This window comes from Musca autumnalis, unplaced genomic scaffold (assembly GCF_047663935.1).
Source record: "Musca autumnalis isolate F117 unplaced genomic scaffold, ASM4766393v1 scaffold_1, whole genome shotgun sequence".
NCBI lineage: Eukaryota > Metazoa > Arthropoda > Insecta > Diptera > Muscidae > Musca > Musca autumnalis.
The window spans coordinates 34,268,626-34,273,675 of record NW_027411644.1 but is presented as its reverse complement, the minus strand read 5'-3'; the positions used below and the strand labels follow the sequence as shown (position 1 = coordinate 34,273,675).

At 35.6% G+C, this 5,050-nt stretch overlaps 1 long non-coding RNA gene across 1 annotated transcript; it reads right to left on the bottom strand.

The window, feature by feature from the left end:
* Positions 1-1,998: 1,998 nt before the first annotated feature.
* LOC141396511 (uncharacterized) lies at positions 1,999-4,687 on the bottom strand. Its single transcript, XR_012411181.1, has 2 exons — positions 4,466-4,687; positions 1,999-4,384 (listed from the first exon to the last, which is right to left on the bottom strand). It is a non-coding gene; the product is annotated as an uncharacterized lncRNA (long non-coding RNA).
* Positions 4,688-5,050: the final 363 nt, after the last annotated feature.

Here is a 5,050-nt window from a genome sequence, read left to right as displayed (position 1 = left end):
TCAGGTATTTCGAAAAAGGATCGAACCAAAAAAACAATAAATCTTGCAAAGTTTCTCATAAGCAGAAAAAAAAAACTCAAAAATCCTGAAAAACAGAATAAATTGAGACAGTAGATTATCTAGGCTGTGGTAGATCAGGGTAAAAGTTTGTAAGTCCGGGTAAAATTAATTCGAATAATATTCGAATCAGAAAAAGAAAGGTCTTAGCTGGTGAGGAAAAAAAAATATATATATAGGACTTCGATAGGCTCTTCAGTCCTCTTCGCCTACCCCTATTGTTCTATGAGGTAAACTGTTCAAAACGTAGGAGTGATTGTTGCCGGTTAGAATTTCCTCAAAAAGTTTCTCGAGGTCTCTTCAGTGTATCTTTAGTTAAGCATAGAACGGCTTTCTAAAGATACACTGGGAAATCGACAACCAGACAACAATCAGTCCTACGGAAAATGCTCCAACTCAAGGTTGAGCGCTGCCGTCCGAAGGCTCTCCAGACTAACCGCCCCTACAACCTTAAGGTACTTCAGTTGACCTCGAGTCGAACTGAAGACCAGTCTTCGGTTACAGTTAGTCCAGTTCTGTGTACACCCTGTGTGTACGTGAAACCAAAACAAAAATATATTACTACTTAAAGCTTATATATTTTAAAAGTAAGAACTAGCAATCAGTAGTTTGAGCCTATCAAACCCCTCCTGCAGTCTTTTAATCAAAAAGAGAAAAACAAATGTCTTGAGGGCGACGACCCTAGCTTCAAGCTATTGGGTTAGAAAGGTAACTCTGCCTCGGAAAACTCAAGCGGCGTATATAATAAAATGGCCAAGGCCCGTTACTCTGCAAAAAGGTTCCAAAAAAAAAAAAAAAAAAAATCCGACAAAACTAACACCCAACAAATCTCAACTACACCCCAAATGGTCCCACCAGGTTCCACGACGGAGCTCTATATTCAATTTTCAAACCGGTAACAGGAAATAAAATGGTGAAAATAAAATTCGTTAGTGCAGGTGCCAAAAAAAAATGTAAACTCGTATGTCTTAAATGTTCCAACAATTGAATAAATATCAATAATTTAATTTTCAATAACTTTCAGAAAATTTTTCCAATAATTGTAGATCAGAATTTTCATAAAACAAAAGGTAATTAGTAGAAGGTTAAGGTTTCAGCCAAGATAAAAAAATAATCAACAACAGCAAACAATCTTCAACATCTTTCAAAAGCGCAGTCAAAATTTTCCCCAAAAATTTCAATTCTAATAAATCAATATATTAAAGCATCTATAATATAGCAAATCATGCGAAAGATCATAAAAAATCAACTGCAGATGACAATATATTACAAAGCTTTAAAGACAGTCGAAGTATGAATCTCGAAATGTAGAAGTTTTGTCACAAAATTGCAGCTTGACATAAACTCAGGCTTGCAAGACGACAAAATTCTTTCCTTTAAGATGAAATTCAAGAAATGGTATTGCAAATTTAATTGACGTCAAGTCGCAATTGAGAAGTTGTAATATAGCAACAACTCAAGACATACTGAAAATCAATCAAACAAAAATTCACACACCTAATGCTTAAGAACAATTCCCATTGATGGGAGTTGAACCTGAGACATCGGCTTGTACGTTGGGCGCCATTGTTATGAAACTAGTTCGGAGTGTAAAGGGGAATGAGGCATACCTAGGTGTCGCTGGTATGCACTTGCCATTGAAGTATTTCGGTCTAGCTCAGTTGGCCACTCCAGACCAGACATAAACAAATTGATTCATTATCAATCACAAAGTCAAAAAAAATGCTTATTTAAATTCAAAAGAATTAAAGTTGTTGTTGTTGTTGATGGTACCCAAGATGTTTGCTGGGCTACCTTACCCTCCCAATGGATTTCTACACAAATCCCCAACGAGCCTCATCAATGATGATGACTCCCAAAAGTTCCCTTGGCTGTTACCTTCTACGTTACCTTTATGTTTATCTAACTAGAACATAATGATGCTCAAAGATCAATTGCATATACGAGATCCAACATTAATTTATTCAGGTAGAAAAAAATATTCTTATCAAAATTTATGGTTCTTAAGACTAGTTAGGTATTTCATAACAAATTTAATGACCTTTGACTTTGTCAACATTACAAGCAAAATATTTATGTGGGTTCTTGGATGTCAATCCCAACTTCTAATTTAGAAAAATTTAGTATTCGCAAATAAAAATTCGTATATATGTACTTTAGGAGTTAACCCTACCTATTGAGCTCAACGGAGGTTATAAACTGATTGACGACGTAATTCATAGATTGAAGCCAATATTTAAAAAGGAAAAAAAATCAGCTGGGATAAACATTAACAATAAAAAAAAATCGCCGAAATTGTATAAACTTATAGGTATGGGATGGGGTAACAATGTGGGTTACGGGTACATTCAGGCAACTATTTACAATTGGGATAACGTTCGGAAATGTGTACGCTTAATAGTAAGGGATAGGGTAACATTTTGGGTTATGGGTATTTCGCATAAATAAATTATGAGAAAGTTCAAGTAAATTCATTCAATGATCTGAGATGAGGCAAAATGATGAATAAAATTCGACTGTTATATAAAATATGTACTTTACTATCAATTTAATAATCGATAGGTCCACTTCACGTGCGACCCTGTATCTAACAAGTTTCTATACAACAGAGTTCAAAGTTTACTCTTTTCTGAGAATCACAACCCGTTTTTCGTCGAATGATCTAAGACCAAGTCAAAATCAGGAATAGTATTCCAGAACTTATTTTTAATTCAAGTAAAATTGGACTTCAAAGTTACATAAGGCTGGATTAAAAACTTGGTCGAAGCATGAATTGGTAATTTAATCAGTATTAAAAGGGTTACCAAATTTAAACTCGATAAAAATCCAATCTTAAAATGATGTCAGGATATAATTCCGAATTCAACTGGGATTTGAAACGAAGCTTGGTCTGAAATCAACACCGGGATAGAAACAAAATCAAATTTGAAAAATGGTACCGGATCCGATTTCAAATAAGCACAAAATTAAAACTGGTCCAGATCCAATATCATATCATGTTCAAGCTTCAATTGAAAATGCCACGAAATTCGTTTTTAGCCAACGTCCACGTTTGATTTTGTTTGCTACCAAAATTAGATTCCCTATGAATTTGATCGTGGAAAACGTTTGGATCCAATATCAAATTTGAATGAATTACTATTTTGGATTTGATTCACTTTCCCAAACTAATTTGTATCAATTCTATTCCAATATGTTAATGGTATGCACATTTGATATTGATTGCGAAATATAAAGCGATCTGATTCTAAAATTGATCAAAATTTGGTGTTGAATTGGTACAAATTCTAGTATTGGAATAGCAAAAGGAAAAATTTTAAAATCCACTGACCACTAATTTTGATCTGGTCTCAAATCGTTAATTCATAGGCTCCCGAATTGGAAGGCTATCAGGTGGGTATGAAGACTTAGAACCCCAATGAAACAAAAAATCCGTTATACAACACACGTGTTGTTAAGTACCGTTAGGAAAGATTATGGCAACGTCATCAGGTTTCGCACGTGATAGAGGACCCCGAATAGAGCGAATAAACTGGGCTTAGATATAAATTACTTATTGGGTTTCACTATACAGAATAATTACAGGAATGTTTTCATGGATAATGCTGGGTTTTTCTCGGCTGACCGTCGAGGGACACGTAAAAAAAACTTGGCCCCACACCTCCCGTCTATGACTGAAGGTGGTGGGTACCAATGAATATGATGTTTGTCTGCCTCACTTGTAACTGGTTGGATTTTTTTAGTACTTACTCCGGTTGCTCTTACTGGTGTATAGGCCTGGTGATTTACGGCTTACCACAGAGTTTGCTAATTAGGATAAGCAGTCTTCGATTTCTTTGTAGCAGACAGACTGGCGATCATGAGCGGTAGTTAACTGTTACTTGGCGCAGGTGTTAGCGGCCTTTATAGATAGTGAGAGGTTGTGTGATTACAGCAACATAAAAAGAATTTACAACCAAAACTCTAACGGCAGCATTGTACAATGTTGCGGACGGTTGGTGAAGTTATCCAACAGATTGCTTCAAAGCACACAGCCTGGTATGGGGTTGCAGTTACGCGCTCACAATTTTTGGACGATGGAACGGAGAAAATCATTTCTGCTAATCCAATAATCTTCCGAGGCTATGATCAGGCACTATCGAATCTAGGGCAGGATGTTCTAATGCTTCCAAAAAAATTTAAAAGGATCGTTTCGGGATTGTTGGTTTTTTGCTCCATATGGTTTTTTAATATTTTAATGGCATTAATCATGCACTTTTTTCCACGTTGGTAACGTGTACCTAGAATAGATACATGACGATGAGGTACCGTTAACCAACGGGATATTCTATAGAAGATAAAAGTTTTGTGTAAATCTTTTTTTTGTTCGGTGCAAATGAATTTTCTCATTGAGTATAAAAAAACTCACCTTTTATAATTAATTTCCAATGCTATGAAAATTGATTTACACAAAATATTTTATGGCTCCAAAACTTTAAGCAATTTCCAACTCCAATTGGAATGAAACTTTCCTTTTAGAATAATTTAGAACAATTCGCGCTACGTTTGCAAATATTGTTTTCGACCGGCTTGTGTTCGTGTTCTCTTCGGGTGGTTTGTTCTTGCAAGTGGTCATTAAGTTGGCTGCAATGAGCCATTTGCTAAAATGTTGCCACCTTTCAAAAAACGAAATGTCAAAAATTCGGTTGCCTAATATTTTTAACGGCGTTCCTTACGCCGACACTCATAGTGCGTTTACATTTACGAAATTCGCTCGGTTTCAATGGTTTTTTTTTTTTAATGTAAACGGTTAACATAACACTATCTGTAAGAAAGGGTGCTTCTATAGAGAACCTTTCTGTAAGAAAGGGTGCTTCTATAGAGAACCTTTCTGTAAGAAAGGGTGCTTCTATAGAGAACCTTTCTGTAAGAAAGGGTGCTTCTATAGAGAACCTTTCTGTAAGAAAGGGTGCTTCTATAGAGAACCTTTCTGTAAGAAAGGGTGCTTCTATGG